Source organism: Lathyrus oleraceus, chromosome 3 (genome assembly GCF_024323335.1).
Source record: "Lathyrus oleraceus cultivar Zhongwan6 chromosome 3, CAAS_Psat_ZW6_1.0, whole genome shotgun sequence".
Taxonomy (NCBI): Eukaryota; Viridiplantae; Streptophyta; class Magnoliopsida; order Fabales; family Fabaceae; genus Lathyrus; species Lathyrus oleraceus.
In genome coordinates this window covers 279,971,503-279,991,450 of record NC_066581.1, presented here as the reverse complement: position 1 = coordinate 279,991,450, position 19,948 = coordinate 279,971,503, and the positions used below count along the sequence as shown (strand labels likewise).

Genomic DNA, 19,948 nt, shown 5'->3' with positions numbered 1-19,948 from the left:
ACCTGGTCTGAGTTTAATTTAGTTAACAGATTGCATTCTGGTGCAAGATGTCCTTTGGTTCCACAGATTTTACAATCTACAACTACAGCGGCTGTAGGATTTGCAGACATGTGTTCAACCTTCAGGGCTAAAGCGTCCGTTTTAGCTTTCATCATGTCCATACAATTGACCTCATGTATTCCTCCTTTGGTCTCCCTTTTATCCACTTATGCTCGTTCTGACTCCCATTGGTAATGGTTTTATGCCATATCTTCGATGAGAGCGCAAGCGTCAGGGTAAGGTTTGTTCATCAGAGCACCACCGGCGACAGCGTCGATGGACATCTTTGTGTTATAGTGAAGTCCCTTATAAAAGGTATGAATAATCATGCATTGTTCTAGGCCATGGTGTGGACAGACTCTTAGTAGTTATTTATATCTTTCCCAAGCTTCAAAAAGTGATTCACCCTGATTTTGAGTGAATCAGGTTATTTGGTTTCGAAGGACAGCGGTCTTGCTCGGGGGAAAATATCTTGCAAGGAACACCCTTCTGAGATCTTCCCAAGTAGTTATCGATTTAACTGGAAGGGATTCTAACCAAGACCGTGCTCTATCTCTGAGGGAAAACGGGAATAGTCTTAGACGAATTGCCTCAGGTGAAGCATCGTTGGTCTTGAATGTATCAACTACTTGGATAAAAAAAATTAAATGTTGATTTGGGTTATCTGTAGCGAGACCCACGTATTGATTTTGTTGTACTAGTTGTAATAAAGAGGGTTTTAATTAGAAATTATTAGTAGGAATATCCGGGTTTACTATACTAAAACTAGGTTCTTTGTTAGAAGGTTGGGCAAATTCCTTAAGTGGTCTTCGATTATGATCTTCGACCATTGCTCTTCTAATTCTTTGGAGAAAATGACGTGCGCGAGCGAATCGCTCCGATTCAGGTATTTGATCTTCTAAACTTCTGGTACTAAGAGTTTTTTGCATTTCCTAGCTAATAGGGCCTTAGTCTAGACGGTGTAACAACAGGGTACGAAAATTTGACGAAATTGGTCCCTGGCAACGGCGCCAAAAACTTGATGGGTGTGCAATTTGCTATCCGCAAGTATACAGAACACGTCAAAGTAATACAAAATATTATCATTCCCACAGAGACTAAACTGTCAATTCATCGATTTCTATTGTTACTGTGTTTATCTAAGGTAGTCAAATAAGTAGGTTCAAGTACACTGAAAGGGAAATAATGAAGTAAATAAATTCAGATGAAACGCAGGCTCAAATGTAACTCACACCAGTTAGAAAATATTCCAATTGTTCCTAAACATACCTACTTATGGGGCAATATTTTCTACTTAGAGAAAAATCAATTTAACAGGAACTGTCGCTTTCACGTATTCAGAACTGAGTTTACTCTCTAATTTATACCCTCCATTGTCACAGATGAAGGGTGCTTGTCGCGTTAAAGTAGTAAACCTATTTTTAAGAAATTAAATTCTTGACTTAGTTGAAAAGTGGTTTTGATCTGGAAAGTTTAACTTAAAAGGGATCCATGGCTTTCGCTCAAGGATCCGGATTTTAAACCTACAAACGCGTCCGAAAACAATTTCAAAATTGTTTTCTAATAATGCTAAGAATTCCCAATTAACCGGACAAAGTGCTTTTACTAATTTTGACCAGTTAAAACTAACCAAGTTTTTCTTTAAGAGTTGGACGACTTTCGATCTTACCCAACTATACTTCGGCTCTACTTCCGTAGTTACCGAACAAAATAAGCACTGAAAACTTGTGTTAAAATCAAAACAGCCCCTAAAGCATTTCTATAGATACAAATAATGGAGTATCATCTTAACGATGATCCTTACATCCTAACCTTTAAAGATTTATCCAGACATGGAAATAGAAATCAACATAGCAGAATTAATCATGTTTAAAAGAACAGGTAAATAAAATGTGCAACTTAAATAAGCGAGTATGTAAAAGTGAGACAGGCAAATAAATAAAGTAAAGCATGGAAGATAAATAAACCGTAAATGCGATTAAACTTGAATAAGAAATCTGCTCCAAATTGGAGACTTTTATCTGGTACACTTGAAAAGAAAACTTGATTGGAAAGTAAAATAACGGCAAGATTGTTTGTACAGTGCTCCAACCTAACTACAACTCAAGTGTGATAACCCCCCGATGTGACGGATTATCGCTTTTACAATGGCGAACTTTAGTCTTAGTGTTGTGAACTAAGTTGGATGCTCTTTCGTGAAGTGAAAACGCCTATTTATAGAAGTTCTAAAAAGCTAGCCAAAGACAAAACTATCCTCCAACTTCCCTTAGTGGGTCGTGCCAACAAAGGTGGCACCCACCATCTCCGCCAAGGCGTCCGCCGTGTGTACAACATGGAAAGATCATGGGAAACGTGGCAGTTACCACTGGTTGACAGCTTACACGTCATGGCACCCTCCTTAGCGGCCGCCATGCTGGACGCCATGTGAACAAATTTCCACAAAAACTTCGAGTTCTTGTTCGTTGGGCTTCGTTTCTTCACAAAAGGCTATTGTAGGGCAAAATATCTGAAAATAGGACAAAAGGAAAACATAACACAAGAAAATGAAAATAAAAACCTAATAAGCATGTGAAATCCGAGTCAAATACGCAGTGTGTTTCAGTGTTATCAAATTCTTCCACACTTGAATTTTTGCTTATCCTCAAGCAAAACTCTTATGAATCATGAAAGAAAAACAACAATACACAAGTATTCAATTTAGGCTAAAAGATTCTAAGTTTACTCAAGGATGTGCCGATAGGTACTAACTGATGAATCAAATAAATGTCGGGTCTACACTTCACGCAAATGCAGTCATAAGCTTATTTCCTATACAAACTAATCCATATCATGTTACTATACTTAAGCCTACCTTTTTCATCCTTATTTTTTAATCCCTTTTCATTCAAGCGCAATCACATTAAGCCTGTTATCCGTACATACTCATAGTAAGGTGGCCGGTTAGTGATTCTATCTATTTACAAAGGGTTCTGGTATATAAGTTTGGTAACCCTCTTTATTTTACCCATTTGCAGTTGCGGGGGAATCAGACTGTGATCCTCCCTACTAAGTTCAGCACCAGACACCTCTGAACCAACTAATAATGGGTATTTTATTTTATCTTTTTTTTCTCTTTTTGTACGGGGCTCTGGTACATAATTGGTGTAACCCCATTGTCTTCCCTATTGTAGCTGTGGGGGATCGGACCGTAATCCGCCCTTCCAAGTTCAACACCAGATACCTCTGAATCAACTACAACGGGTAATTTTATTATCTTTTTGGTATACAAGAATCATTCACTTATTTTCATCGGTTTCCTTGCATATAGTATGCTTAAGCCGGAGCTGACTGCTGAAATAAACTACTTATGGGCTTTATTATTTGGGATTAAATTTAAGGCTATAATATAGTAAGTATCGGGATCAATTTCCAAAGTCAAGAAGCTTACGGTGTTGAGACGATGTCTATTTTTAAAAAAATTCCCAAGTCTTTAACATCCTATCCTAAACTTGTTTAAAAGCCCAAAATTTTCAAAATAAAGTTGTTTTCTTTGTCAAAATATTTTTTTTGTAGGGCTCAAGAAATGGGGAAGTAAGGTTACACTACACAGAAGATTCATCTAGCACATGCAGTTTATTGAAAAGAAGCTAACGAACTAAAATAAATAACTAAATAAAATGATAAATGCAAAAATTAAAAGAAATGGAAAGCATAAAAATCTCCTCCCACACTTAATTCGAACATTGTCCCCAATGTTTCGATAAAAGATGAGGAAAGGAGTAACCTGGATGACACTACTGCTGATCATTGGTACCTTCGCCTTCTGGCTCTGAATGCCTGGGACGACGACTCCTGCTGCGATGATACTCCTATCTTGAAACCTCTAAATGATCAAATCTAGTCGATAATAAGGCATCAAATTCTTGCAGGTGTCGAAGGTTACCCAGTACGGAGCCTTGAGTGGCCTCCATCAGGGTAAGGTGACTCTAAAATTACGCTTACTGACGCTGTTGGTTATAGAGGAGGGTTTGTTGGGATTCCATAATGCTGTGGAGTCAATTATCAGCCTGCCGTTGTGATTCATGCATGAAGTCCATGTTGTCCTTCAGTTGTTGGTTCATGGCAGATGATAAGACATCCCACCTTTCTTCTCGAGCTTGCAGCTCTCGCCATATTTCTTCAATAATGTAGAATCCAGAGGATGTACCCGCAGAAGGGTGAGTAAAAGATGGTACAGTGTATGTAGGTGATGCATGGTGTGAAGGCATTGTCGGAACGGGAGACTGGTCTCTCCGCTCATACTCATCATCGATCACGCCGCCTTCTTCAAAAGGTACATTGGGTGGCAACGGTCTGGTAAAAGGTGGAGCTTGCAGATCATAAATCCAATTTCTCTCAAGGCGCACATCTGTACATCGAGAGCAACGTAAAACTACACTCGGGATAGCTACATTGTGGACCATGAGGTTAAAACTGCCCTTTTTCCTCACTCTGCATAATCACATATCTTTTAAAAACTTTAAATTTATAATGCGGTGAGGTAGTGGTTCTAATATAGTCAACTCAGTGTCAAGGTGCAAAGCTCTAGCAATGGAGGTAAGTAAACCTCCAAAAGAAATAGTTCCTCCCTTTTTTCGAACGGAACACATATGTGCAATCATAAAGGGAACATCATTAATTCTTCTCTGTGTGAGGCTACCCTATAAAAATAAAAGTTCGTTGGCATTGATTTTATTAGGATTTTCCTACCCAAAAATTGAGCAAGCCAACAGATAGCGAAAAACGCGTATGGTCGAGTTATGAATACTTGAGGCCAGGTTCCCCTCAAAAGAGTCGGTATCTAAACCTGTCAGTTTCCTCCAAAATTCAAACGCCTCAGATGACCATTCTGAGTCCAATGGTGTCTCACAGAGGGCACCTTCCCCGTAAGTAAATTCTAATAAACCTGCTAACTCATCGGTAGTGTACTGATATTCAATATTAAACATTATAAATTGTATTGTACCAGACGTGCTAGCAGTGTTAGGATGAACATTATAAATGTAGGTTCCTTCCTAATGAAAATATCATGCAATCCTAAATTGTCTAACATATAGTAAACACTGTGATATATCCCTAAACTATACAGACAGTCGTCATCGATATAACTGGTGGAAAAAAGCTTTTTGTCTGCAACTCCTCGAATAATCTCCTTTGCCTTTCTCCAGGTTTTTCTCTGTGAAAAATGATTTGATGATGCTCCACTTTTGTTCTTGGTGGTGAATGAGGGTGAAAATGGGTTTTATAGTGGAAAATGGTGAAATGGGATTTTAATGGTGGAAATTGGAAATGGAAGTAGGATTGGTAATGGGTTTTTGGTTGAGTGGAATTTTAATGGGAATTGAGTGGGTTTTAATGGAGGTCTACGATGGAGAAAATGGGGATTTTGGAAGGTTGAAGATGGTTTTTTTAGTGAAAATGGAGGTTTGGTTCGTTTCTTCCCGAGACAGTGCTCAGACCCCATGGCGCCCGCTATGGCTAGATGGTACCCACCATCTTTGTAAATTAAGTTGGGCCGAATTAGTTGAATTAGACTTGGGCCTTGTGGTTTTGAGTTATTTTGGGGTGTGTACAACATCTTCTAAATGTTCTTCTTTCTTGTATTTGTACATGCATGATATAATTCATTTTTTTTAACATAATACAATAAAACAAAATAAAATAATTTAAGGAAACAATAAAATATAAAAGAAATGATATTATAAGATGAGATAATATCATAAGAAAAAAAACTGAAAAAGACAATTTTATGCGAAAATAAAATAAATCTAGAAATTAGGAAATAAATATAGATATATGTTTGAATATGCAGAATAAATAAAACGATAAAAACTGGAAAACATAGTCCTCAGTGCGTCGATGGTTCCTCAACGCTATCGGAGTCTCGTGCCTCTTCTAGCTGACGACGGAGTTTGCCGATTTCCTCGTATAGGCAATCAACTTCCGTGGCATGAGTAGCATCAGATACCTCTAACTGCAAGGTAAGGTCAGTAAATTCCTGGCGAAGGATGGCCAGTTCTCTACATAACTCAATAATCTCAGTGTGAACGTCGCGTCTCTGCAGATCGAAATTATTAAAAAGCACTGTGATCCTAGCTGACAGTGGCAAGGGATGGTATTCTAGTACTGGAGGGGATCTAGGTACATTAGGTGTCTCATCCTGGCCTTCTAAGGCGTACGTACAATTTGCTTTGTCATGGACGTTGGTCTTTGCTGGATCAGGTAAAGTAAAATAATGGATGGTCTCATGATTGATCAGGAGCTTATATTGGTTTGGGTTAAAAGAGTCTCTTCTCATTAGGCCACGATCTAAACAGAAAGTAGCATCCATCAGGGTGTAGCCACAGAAAGAGGTCATGTGGACTAATTTTCTGTCAAGACCTAGGGCAGATGCTATATGTGACACAGTTCCTCCTACATGAATAAGTCCTTCAGAAGAGTTGGTTGTAAGGTTAAGGTTGTCAATCAGGAAATTTCCAGAGGCTACAGGGCATGACTGGGTGATACAAAATAGGAAAAGGATTTCCTCAACACTAACACGTGTCTCAATATCACTCTTTTCAAGGAAAGTGTGGCTAGGATCATCTGGAAGTATCGGAAGGTTGGGTTATGGATTTTGTTGGACAACTGGGTGGAAGGGTCAGGGCTTCCTTCTTCTGTGATATCACTCAAGAATTTTTCTATCTCATCCTACATAAAATATCCTAAAGGAATTTCAGGCATAGCATCAGGGCCATACTGAAAACCAAGTAACTAAGCAAACTCCTTATGATTGAAGGTGTACTCAATTCCAAATAATCTGAAGTTAATATAGCCTCTCTGAAAACCGATTCCAATGTATGGTTCATAGATGAGGGAGCTTAAGAATTCTAAGGTTAGGTTCCTGTAGGTTACATGCATTGCACCAACATATACCTCCCATTGAAGTTGATTGCATAGATACCTCACACTTGCCTCAAGACCTAAGGTTTCCATGAAATCAGGGTCAGGGGTACCTAGTGGGTAACATGGGACGCTCATATAGGATCACATAACACTTCCTCTGAATTTCATCTCTGAACACAACATGCATATCATCGAAACTCTGCACCCTGAAAAATACGGTTAGTGGAGAATGCTACGGAGAGTAATGAGCCCTGAAACCTGAAACATAAATATTACTAAGGTTAGTCCAGTTAAATACATAAATAAAACATTGAATAAAAACAACACAAAAATAATAAAGTGAGAAAATAGAGAAAAATCATGGGTTGCCTCCCACACAGCGCTTGTTTAACATCTTTAGCTTGACGATTAGAGACTCATATTTGAGAAACAGGGACAGGTGGATCGATCAGAGTGTGGCAAGAGTAATTTGTAGGGATGTCACCTCCTTGGTAGTGTTTTAGCCTTTTCCCATTTACTACGAAGGGATTGTAAGAGTGGTTCTTGATTTCAACTGCTTCAGACTTTAGGATCTTTGAGACCTCGTAAGGGCCTGTCCATCTTGAGCGTAGCTTACCAGGAAAAAGTCGCAACCTGAAGTTAAAAAGGAGAACAAGATTGCCTATGTTGAAATCTTTTTTTATAATTATATTATCATGCCATGCTTTGGTTATTTCCTTATATATTATGGCATTTTCATAAACACTGCGACATAGTTCCTCTAATTTATAAATGTCTAGAATGCGCTTTTCACCAGCTGCTAGGTAATCCAAATTCAGGGTTTTAATGGCCCAACAGGCTTTATGTTCTAGCTCAAAAGGTAAGTGACAAGATTTTCCGTAAACTAATTGGTATGCGGTGGTTCCTATAGGGGTTTTATAAGCGGTTCTATAAGTCCATAATGTTTCTTTAAGCTTCTGAGACCAATCTTTTCTAGATATTGAAACTATTTTCTCTAAGATTTGTTTAATCTCCCTATTTGACACTTCCACTTGTCCACTAGTCTGCGGGTGATATGGTGTTGCTACTCTATGCTTAACTCCATATTTATCTAAAAGTTTATCAAAAATTCTGGATATGAAATATGATCCATCGTCACTTATAACAAGGCGTGGTACTCCAAATCTAAGGAATATGTTGTTTTTGAATAATTTAATCACTACTCGAGTGTCATTTGTAGGTGAGGCTATAGCCTCAATCCATTTAGACACGTAGTCAACAGCTACTAAGATATACTTATTTCCCATTGATGATGGAAAAGGTCCCATAAAATCAATCCCCCAAACATCGAAGATTTCTACTTCTTGGATATTTCTTAATGGCATTTCATCACGCCTTGAGACGTTTCCAGTACGTTGGCACCGATCACATCTAACAATGTAAGCATGAACATCGCGCCATAATGTTGGCTAATAAAGGCTGTCTTGGAGAATTGTAGCGCGTGTTTTATATGTGTCTGCATGTCCACCATAAGGTGCAAAGTGACAATGTTTTATGATGTTTTCTACCTCTTCTTCAGGGACACAACGACGAAAAATGTTGTTTGCCCCTCTTTTGAAAAGGAGTGATTCGTCCCAATAAGAATACCTTACATCACTAAAGAATTTCTTCTTCTGTTGGTAGTTAAGGTCGCGGGGTATGATATCAACAACTAGGTAATTAACAAAGTCAGCGTACCAAGGTTTGTTGGTCACTGCTAGAGTTCTTTCAATGTTCCAATCCATTGGAGAATCGGAGTTATCGTCCTGAATGGTTTCGATTTTTCCATGAGTCTATCATAGGTAAAATCGTCATTTATTAGAACTAGGTATGGTTTTAAATATTCAAGCCTAGAAAGGTGGTCAGCAACTACATTTTTCGTGCCCTTCTTGTCACGAATATCCAGGTCAATCTCTTGCAGTAAAAGGACCCATCGAAGTAACCTAGGTTTAGCATCCTTCTTGCTTATTAGGTATCGAATAACTGCATGATTTGTACAAACTATAATTTCATCTCCGACCAGATAAGATCAAAATTTATCAATAGTAAAAACAACAGCGAGGAGTTCTTTCTCGGTTGTTGCATAGTTAAGTTGGGTGGCATCCAGGGTTCTACTGGCATAGTAAATTACATGTAATTTCTTGTCCTTTCTTAGTCCTAGAACAGTACCAACAACGTAATCGTTAGCATCGCACATGATTTCGAAGGGTTGGTTCCAATTTGGAGGTTGCATGATAGGCGCGGAGATCAGTGCTTGTTTCAAAAGGTTGAATGCTTCTATACATTTTTCGTCGAAAATAAACTCTATATCTTTCATTAGAAGGCTAGTTATAGATTTTATTATTTTAGAGAAGTCTTTAATAAAACGTCGGTAAAAATCGGTGTGTCCAAGAAAGCTACGGACTTCCCTAATGGTCTTAGGTGGTTTGAGATTTTCTATAACCTCTATTTTGGCTTTATCAACCTCAATGCCCTTTTCAGAGACTATGTGTCCTAATACTATTCCTTCGGTAACCATAAAGTGACACTTTTCCCAGTTTAGCACAAGGTTTGTTTCCACGCATCTTTCTAGAATTTTCTCAAGGTTAGCTAGACAGTTTTCAAAATAAATTCGCATACTGAGAAATCATCCATAAAAACTTCCATAATTTCATCGAGGAAATCTACGAAGATTATCATCATACAACTTTGGAAGGTGGCTAGGGCATTGCAAATTCCGAAAGGCATTCGTCTATAGGCAAATGTTTCGTAAGGGCATGTAAAGGTTGTTTTATCTTGATCTTCAGGGTGAATGGGAATTTGGAAAAACCCAGAATATCCATCTAAATAGAAAATGTAAGAGTGTCTGGCTAGGTGCTCAAGCATTTGATCTATGAATGGGAGAGGGAAATGATATTTCCTAGTCACCTTATTTAGTTTTCCGTTGTTGATGCACATACACCAACCGCTTTCTATACGCTTAGCTACATGCTCGCCTTTCTCATTTTCCACAACTGTGACACCTCCTTTTTTAGGTACCACATGTATAGGGCTTACCCACTTACTGTCTGATATTTGATAAATTATACCATCCTCTAGTAGTTTCAATACTTCTTTCTTAACCACATCGCTCATGATAGGGTTTAGCCTTTGTTGATGTTCTCTGGAAGGTTTAGAATCTTCCTCCAGCAAGATCTGGTGCATGCACACAGATGGGTTTATCCCTTTGAGATCAGATATGTTATATCCTAAAGCTGAGGGATACTTTCACAAGATATCTAAAAGTTGGTTTGTTTCATCTCTATTTAAGGTGGCGCTTACTATAACTGGGCAACTTAGTTCTTGATCTAAAAACTCATATCTTAGATTCTTGGGCAGTTCCTTAAGTTCTATAAATGGTTTCTTAGGACATGGCATATGGTCAGGGTAAGTGCTAAGCATTCATAAAGGTCGTCATCCATGTAAGGCTCCAGTCTAAATTCGTCGTCTTCTCTTATGGGAGGCGAAGAATATTTCATTGTCTCGAGAGGTCCTTCTTGATCTAGCTCCCTTATGCAATAATCAATGATATCAATGGCATAACAAGAGTCTTCTATGACTGGTACCATTAGGAATTTCGAAAGTATAAATTCTATCTTTTCATCACCTACTTCAAAAGTTAATTTTCCTCTTTTAACATCTATTATGGCTCCTGTTGTTGATAAGAAGGGTCTACCAAGGAGGATCAGGTTTCGTCGTCATCTTTAATGTCCATTACCATAAAATTTGTTGGGATATAAAGTTGTATGATTCTAACTGGGATGTCTTATAATATGCCTACTGGATATTTCACAGATCTATCGGCTAATTGAAGAGACATCTTAGTCGGTTGTATTTCTTCTAGGTTTATCCTTCTACAAACTGCTAAAGGCATCAGGCTTACTCTTACTCCCAAGTCTAGGAACGCTTTGCCAATAACATGATTCCCTAAAATACAAGGTATGGAAAAGCCTCCGGGATCTTTCTCCTTCTTAGCAAGTTTATTCTCAGCAATGGAGTTGCACTCTAAAGGTTTGGGATCATCCAGCCTACGTTTTTACAGGTTCGTCATAAGTGGTCTCACTTCTTAGGGTAACAATGTTAGCTTGCCCTCGGGGGTTGGGTTGAGGATGTCCAGGAAATTGCCCTCCAGGTGTGACCTGAGGGGCTTGTTGTTGTGCTATTTGTGAGATTTGTATTTCAAGCATCTTATTGTAAGTGATTATCGAATCAACCTTAGTTCCTAATTGTGTGATAAGTTCATTTATATGAATATCTTGGTTTAGGAACTCTTTGTTTTCCTGAGTCTGGGCTGAAATGAAACTTTCCATGATTTTCCCTAGGTTTGACTTTTGAGGAACGACTTGCATAGATTGGATTTGTCTCTGAGCTTGAAAACCTAGTGGTCTTTGAGGAGTAGAGTTTTGAATAAGGTTATTGTTTTTATAAGAGAAGTTTGGATAATTCCTCCATCCCGGGTTGTAAGTGTTCGAAAACGGGTTTCCTTGGGCATAATTGACCTGGTTTGAGTTTGATTTAGTTAACAGATTGCATTCTGGTGCAAGATGTCCTTTGGTTCCACATATTTCACAATCTACAACTACTGTGGCTGTAGGATTTGCAGACATGTGTTCAACCTTCAGGGCTGAAGCGTCCATTTTAGCTTTCATCATGTCCATACAATTGACCTCGTGTATTCCTCCTTTGGTTTCCCTTTTCTCCACCGATGCTCGTTCTGACTCCCATTGGTAATGATTTTATGCCATATCTTCGATGAGAGTGTAAGCGTCGGGATAAGGTTTGTTCATCAGAGCACCACCGGCGACAGCATCGACGGACATCTTTGTGTTATAGTGAAGTCCGTTATAAAAGGTATGAATAATCAGCCATTGTTCTAGGCCATGGTGTGGACAAGCTCTTAGTAGTTCTTTATATCTTTCCCAAGCTTCAAAAAGTGATTCACCCTCATTTTGAGAGAATCAGGTTATTTGGTTTCGAATGATGGCGGTCTTACTCGGGGGAAAATATCTTGCAAGGAACACTCTCTTGAGGTCTTCCCAAGTAGTTATCGAGTTATCCGGAAGGGAATCTAACCAAGACTGTGCTCTGTATCTGAGGGAAAACGAGAATAATCTTAGACGAATTGCCTCAGGTGAAGCACTGTTGGTCTTGAATGTAATAGCTAGTTGGATAAAAACTTTTAAATGTTGATTTGGGTTCTCTGTAGCGAGACCCGCATGTTGATTTTGTTGTAATAGTTGTAATAAAGAGGGTTTTAATTTGAATTTATTAGCAGGAATAACCGGGTTTACTATACTAGAACTAGGTTCTTCGTTAGAAGGTTGGGCAAATTCCTTAAGTGGTATTCGGTTATGATCTTCGACCATTGCTTTCCTAATTCTTTGGAGCAAACGACGTGCGCGAGCGTATCTCTCCGGTTCAGCTATTGGATCTTCTAAACCTCCGGTACTGCGAGTTTTTCGCATTTACCGGCTAATAGGGCCTTAGTCTAGACGGTGTAACAACAGGGTATGAAAATTTGACGAAATTGGTCCCCGACAACGGTGCCAAAAACTTGATGGGTGTGCAATTTGCTATCCGCAAGTATACGGAACACGTCAAAGTAATACAAAAGATTATCGTTCCCACGGAGACCAAATTATCAATCTATTGATTTCTATTATTACGGTGTTTATCTAAGGTAGTTAAATAAGTAGGTTTAAGTACACTGAAAGGGAAATAATGAAGTAAATAAATTCAGATGAAACGCAGGCTCAGATGTAACTCACACCAGTTAGGAAATACTCTAATTGTTCCTAAACAGACCTACTTATGGGACAATATTGTCTACTTAGAGAAAAATCAATTTAACAGGAATTGTCACTTTCGCGTATTCAGAATCGAGTTTACTCTCTAATTAATGCCCTCCATTGTCACATATGAAGGGTGCTTGTCGCGTTAAAGTAGTAAACCTATTTTTAAGAAATTAAATTCTTGACTTAGTTGAAAAGTGATTTTGATCTGGAAAGTTTAACTTAAAAGGGATCCATGGCTTTTGCTCAAGGATCTGGATTTTAAACCTACAAAAGCGTTCGAAAACAGTTTCAAAATCGTTTTCTAATAATGCTAAGAATTCCCAATTAACTAGACAAAGTGCTTTCACTACTTTTGACCAGTTAAAATTAACCAAGTTTTTCTTTAAGAGTTGGACGACTTTCGATCTTACCCAACTATACTTCGGATCTACTTTCATAGTTACCTAACAAAATAAGCACTGAAAACTTATGTTAAAATCAAAACAGCTCCTAAAGCATTTCTATAGATACAAATAATGGAGTATCATCTTAACGATGATCCTTACATCCTAACCTTTAAAGATTTAGCCAGACATAGAAATAGAAATCAACATAGCGAATTAATCATGTTTAAAAGAACAGGTAAATAAAATTTGCAAGTTAAATAAGCGAGTATGTAAAAGCGAGACAGACAAATAAATAAAGTAAAGCATGCTAGATAAATAAAACGTAAATGTGATTAAACTTGAATAAGAAACTTGCTCCAAATCGGAGACCTTAATCTGGTACACTTGAAAAGAAAACATGATTGGAAAGTAAAATGGCGCCAAGATTGTTTGTACAGTGCTCCAACCTAACTATAACTCAAGTGCAATAACCCCTCGATGTGACAGATTATCGCTTTTACAATGGTGAACTTTTAGGCTGAGTGTTGTGAACTAAGTTAGATGCTCTTTCGTGAAGTGAAAATGCCTATTTATAGAAGTTCTAAAAAGCTAGCCAAAGAAAAAACTATCCTCCAACTTCCCTTAGTGGGGTCGTGCCAACAAAGGTGGCACCAACCATCCCTACCAAGGCGCCCGTCGTGTGTACAACATGGAAAGATCATGGGAAACGTGGCAGTTACCACCGGTTGACAACTTACACATCATGACACCCTCCTTGGCGGCCGCCATGCTGGACGCCATGTGAACAAATATCCACAAAAACCTTGATTTCTTGCTCGTTTGGCTTCGTTTCTTCACAAAAGGCTCCTGTAGGGCAAAATATCTGAAAATAGGACAAAAGGAAAACATAACACAAGAAGATAACAATAAAAACCAAATAAGCATGTGAAATCTGAGTCAAAGACGCAGTGTGTTTCAGTGTTATCAACCAACATGATGCATCTTCATTTTGGTAGCCTAATAAATAAGAACTCCATAGTTAAATGTGCTTGACTTGGAGTAGTATTTGGATGAGTGAGCTTCTGGGATGTTTCTCGAAAAGTGTGTGAGTAAGGATAAAGCATGCTGAAAAGACTCGTGTTGGTTTGTGAGGTCTGTCGATAATCCTGAAAGCAGTCTGGGGCATTACAAATGGTATCAAAGTAGACCTCTCCTAGTACGATGTGGTTTGAAGACAAACTAAGTAGAAGCTGGTGGGAATGTAACACCTGAGGCCGGATTGGGCGGGGAGTGGATGTAACACTCGAGGCCGAAGAGGGCAAATAATGGTTGTCGAATTCATATCAGAGTGAGAGGGATCCTGAGGTTGTGCATGGATGAGACTTCATGGTTGAAGGAAGGCTTATAAGGATTTATTGGTACTCCTTATACAAACAAGATGCATCTTATTTTCAATAGCCTAACAAGTAAGAACTTCATAGTTAAGTGTGCTTGACTTGGATAATTATTTGGATGGGTGACCTTCGGTGAATTTTCCTAGTAAGCGTGTGAGTAAGGACTAAACATGCTGAAAAAACCCGTGTTGGTTTATGGACTTAGTCAGTAATCCTAAAATAAGTTTGGGGCATTACACATCCTACAAAGTCAGTATTATGAAAGAATGGTAGGGAACATATCATCTGGATTCTCTGATCTAGTGGTCATCGGAGAAATAATTGAAGACGGTTTGAAGAATGTAAAAATTCAAGGGGCATCTGATGGCCAGGAAAGCATGAAGAAGTTTTCGAACTTCAGTTCGAAAAGCTAACTAATGCTAATCATCCGTGAGAAGCTAACTGAAACGGGGATAATCCAAGAAGTGCATGGGTTTGGTGAAGTGTGTTTATCCTCACCAAAAGAAAGTGAAGAATTTAAAAGATGTCTACAAGAGTTGATAAATCAAGGGACGGTCCAGATAAGTCGTACAAAGAATGAAGGGAGAATTGCCACGCTCAAGCCTCTCGAGATGCCATACTGGAAACAAGATGCTCAAGAATCTCCATTAGTGGTTTTTTCCCTCACCAGTCCCGTACGATAACACTAAAGAAGTACCTTGGAACTACAGTGCCACAACCTATGTGGGGGACAAATCGCTAGTGTTAGAACCCAATGCACCAATATAGTATGCATTAGGGGCATGACACGAAGTGAGAGGGTGTTCGCTCTAGAACAATCACAAAAGAAGATTCCTGAGACATCCAAAGGTAAAGAAGTCTCAAGTTCAAATAAAGAGAGTGGACCTTCGAAGAAGACAGTGCCTTAAGAGGAGGAAGATGGATTTTTGAAATTAATCAAAAGAAGTGACTATAAGGTGGTGGACAAATTAAGTCAAACTCCTCCCAAGATCTCCATGGTGTCTTTACTACTGAGTTCAGAGGCTCACAAAGAGTATCTTCTGAAAATTCTGAATGAAGCACAAGTCACCAAGGACATCACTATTGATCAATTCGATGAGGTGGTAGCTAACATTACCGCCAACACATGTCTAGGTTTCAGCAGTGAGGAGTTGTCTTAAGAGGGGTAAAATCACAACAAAGCCCTGCACATATCAGTAAAATATCAAGATGCCATCCTTTCAAGGGTACTGGTGGACACAGACTCATCTCTAAACGTCATACCCAAGAATACTCTCATAAAGCTCAACACTGAGAGAAATTTCATGAAAACAAGCTTGATGGTGGTCAAAGCCTTTGACGGATCAAGAAGGATGGTAATATGGGAAGTTTATCTCCATATGGTGGTTGGGCCACCCACGTTCATGACTACCTTCCAGGTGATGGGCATTAATCTGGGATACAACTGTGTATTAGGGTGACCTTGGATTCATGTCGCTAGCGTTGTTACTTCTATTATTCACCAAAAGCTTAAACTTATGGTGGGGGATAAGTTGGTAATCATAGAAGGGGAAGAGGATATGATAATCAGTCACCTTGCATCGTTTAGATATATTAAGACAGTCGGGAAAAAACTAGAAACTTCTTTCCAAGCCCTAAAAATTATTGCGGTCAGTCGAAGACAGGATACTCAGAAAAAATATACCAGTCCCTCGTCTTGGTAAAAGTTCTCAACTATGCTTAAAATGGGGAACCCTTCAGACTGGGGCAAGCTGTTAGAATTTCCAGAGAAAAAGGATCAATTCGGATTGGGGTACCAACCTACAAATAAGGGAGCGCCAAAGACTAATCAAAAATATATTCACATTATTCAGGAGATATTTCATCGTGTCAGATTCAACTACGAAGGTCAAATAGTTGTGATATACCCAGTTTCGTGCGCCATTGCCTCCTAGATGTTGTCCTAAACAACTGGAAAGTCATGGATATTCTAGAGATATTTTATATTTTAAAGTAATTTACTATTTTTTATAATAATAAACATCCTTTGCTCTGCCCGAGGCAACTGGATAGCTTTGTAGGACCTCCCTTTTGTTTAAGTGACTTATCTATCAAATAAAATTGCATTTTCATGTTCAATTGAGATCATTTTCTTTCATTTTCTCCAATTCTCAAAATTGGCAATGTCTTTTTCATCCATAATAACATGAAATAATATCACATTCTTGGACTCGATTTAATTAAATTATATTATTATTCGCTTCAATTTATTTCATTTTATTCGATACTACTGGGTATTTTTCCTTCTATTTATCTTAGGTAGCTTATTTGAAGCATAAGTGAAAAAGGAAGAAAAGGAGGTGCAAAAAGAAATGAAGAGAAGCAATTTCACCAAAGCCCAACCCAAAAATACAAGCCATGAGCGTTGAGCCTGTGACGAGCACCACACAAGGTGTGACGAGCGTCACGCCCTGCTGCACTTAGACGTAGTGCCCCCAAATTTTATAGATTATATTTGATAGTGTTTATGTCGAGCTTGCGACATTAAACAAAGCACTTAGTGGGAGACAACCCACAAATATTCTTTATCTTTATTTTTATTTCTTCTTTAATTATTCTTCTAAAATTTATTTAGTATTCATTCTTAATTTATTTTAACTTATAAAAATTTTATTCTTTTCTTCTTTCGGCATTTGGCCAAATCCTGACTAAAACTCTTGTTTTTCTTTTCTCTAGCTAACACTAACCTGATGGGACAAATTGATCGTATGGGTATCAAATTCAGAGGGAAAGCTCAGAAACAAAAGTTTGAGGAACTAGCAGAGAGAGAGAGATGCTACCTAGTTTGTATGCTGATGATTGGGCAATGACTGCCCTTGGACTAAGAGAGAGTGTCTTGTATTTGCTGAGTCAAATAGGGTGGGAAACCACTCCTATCCGTAGATAATTTGTCACTTACCGGAGACTGACTCTAGAATTCCTTAGTTCTCTGATCTATCTACCCAGCCATGGAAAAGGAATAAGCAGAGGTTTCATCCAGTTCAGAATGTTCAACATGGAGTATCAATTTAACATTCAAGACTTTACCAACCTTTTAGGTTTCCCTACCTCTTTTGATACATTCACAGTGAGCCAAGAAGAACTTTTTGAATATAGAGAACTTGAACACTTTTGGGGAAGCTTGACTGGAAATGACGATCCCGAGGAACATGAGTTTCTTTCTGGAAACATACATAACCCGGCCTTTCGTTATTTCCATAAGATCCTGGCCCACACCTTATTTGGGAAGAAGTCAAACAGTACCTCAGTTTAACGTGATGAACTCTTCATCATATTTTGTGCTTGCCAAAACCGTCCAGTAAACGGTGCCACTTTTATGTTGGCAAATTTTGACCACCTTATCCAAGATGAACGAGCACCAATTCAAATAGGCGGCTTGATAACCATGATTGGTAATGCTATCGGATTACGTCAACCTATGCTTGACCTAAGCCCTTTCTGTGGCATTGCGACTATGAGTATACCCTTCCTCTTCAACACTATGTTTATAGCAAACCTAGGGTCTGAAGAGTTTGAGCTTATAATAACAACCAAGTTCTTTGCCTATTCACCTTGCCTAGCCCAAGGACTAGTGTTCATAACCGCAATAACTGGCTCTACAACCTGAACGGAATACCCTCTCCTGCTAGATCTACTGAATCCATCCAGGACTATGAGATTTGTAACGACCAGATCCCTTATGCTGGATCTGACCCTCAGACACCATTTGGTTATTATGATATTGATCCTCCTCCTCAACCTGTCCCGACCGAAGAATCGGCAATACCCGATCTTAGACATCATATGCCCGGAGCAAATTATACCACCACCATTCAGGCTTTGATGTCAGAACAGGACGCCCTCAGAGAAGAATTAGCTAACATGGGACAAGAATTTCTGGGATACATGAACAGTATGACAAATCAGTTCCACGAGTTGCTAAACCGTGTTAACTCCTTTGCTCCTCCGGCCAGAGATCATGCAGATGGATAGAAGTTGTTTTTCTTAGTTACTTAGTTTTAGTTTAGGTTATTCATTAATTTTGTTTCAAATTGTTTTAGTATTTGTTTTTCTTTCGCATGTTTGCTTTTGTCTCCCAATGTTACATTATGATTATTTTATGAAGCTATTGATTTATTTTACTTTATGATGACTTATGCAATATCTATCAATAATGCTCTCTACTGTTGCTACCTACATAACTTATTAAAGATATACATATATTATGAAAGTAGAATAGCATGCAAGGCAATTTAAAAGTATCACAATAGCAAAATAAAATAAACATATGCATAACAAAATAACAACAATAAAATATAATGATAAAAACAAAGTATGTTGCAAGAATGCCTGTGTGACGAGCGTCACACGATCCATTACGGTCGTCACACCAAGTGCCTGTGACGCCCGTAACATCCCTGTCACGAGCGTGACACCTGCAGACTATGTGAACGTTACTAACCGTTGGAGACACGACCGTTACACCACCCATTTTTTACCTTCCCCATTTATTCACATTTACCCACATTTATTTACTTTTCAACCACTCCCTTTCCAACTTCCAAATCTTTTCCTATAAATACCCACCATACCTTTCTTCACACACCACAAACCATTCTATAAAATCAATTTCATTTCCCTTCTCCCCTTATTACCTCTTTCAAACCACTTATCGGTATGGCGGGAAACCAAGATTTCGGAAATATCATTTTCCGATCCGAAGATGAAAATTATCAAAGGGAGCAGTTTGAGCGTTTCCAACAGCGAGGCGTCCAATCCACCAGGTATCCTGATTTAAATTGTTTACAAGAATTAGGATTACTTCAAGGTATAGAATGGATGCTCCGCCTCGCTGATTTAACCTTTCTTTGCACTCATAATCAACCTACCTACCCCGCTCTCACCTTAGAATTTTTAAGTTCTTATTCGTACAACACTCCTACCGGTGAGTACTTAACCGGTACCGCAACCTTCCGTATGTTCAACACAGAGTACTCCCTATCCCAAAACCAATTGAGCACCATGCTACAATTCCCTGTAGAAGGTCAAGTCCACCCTAGGATACCTCCGAACTCCCAGTGGCATATAAACGCCTTCGACCTCTTTAGAAAAATTTCCGGTGTGGAAACCAACAACTGGGATGTATTACTTGCTTCGCATATACATAACCCAACCATCCGGTACTTCATCCGCATCCTACAAAACACTATTTTTGGTCGACCGAACAACAGCAAAGTCAACGCCAAGGAATTATTTTTCCTCCACTGCGTCTTTGCAGCAGATACACAAGTAAACGCTGCCTCCTTCCTATTTCATCATATCCACACCCTATGTGCTAGAGGCCGTCAACCTTTTGTAATTGGTGGATTAATCACCACCATAGCACTTGGCTTAAATC

At 38.7% G+C, this 19,948-nt stretch overlaps 2 non-coding genes across 2 annotated transcripts; both read left to right on the top strand.

Annotated features, from left to right (window-relative positions):
• The first annotated feature begins 378 nt into the window (after positions 1-378).
• On the top strand, positions 379-485 carry LOC127134096 (small nucleolar RNA R71). Its single transcript, XR_007807867.1, has one exon. It is a non-coding gene; the product is annotated as a small nucleolar RNA R71 (small nucleolar RNA).
• An 11,368-nt stretch (positions 486-11,853) lies between these two features.
• LOC127134043 (small nucleolar RNA R71) lies at positions 11,854-11,960 on the top strand. Its single transcript, XR_007807823.1, has one exon. It is a non-coding gene; the product is annotated as a small nucleolar RNA R71 (small nucleolar RNA).
• Positions 11,961-19,948: the final 7,988 nt, after the last annotated feature.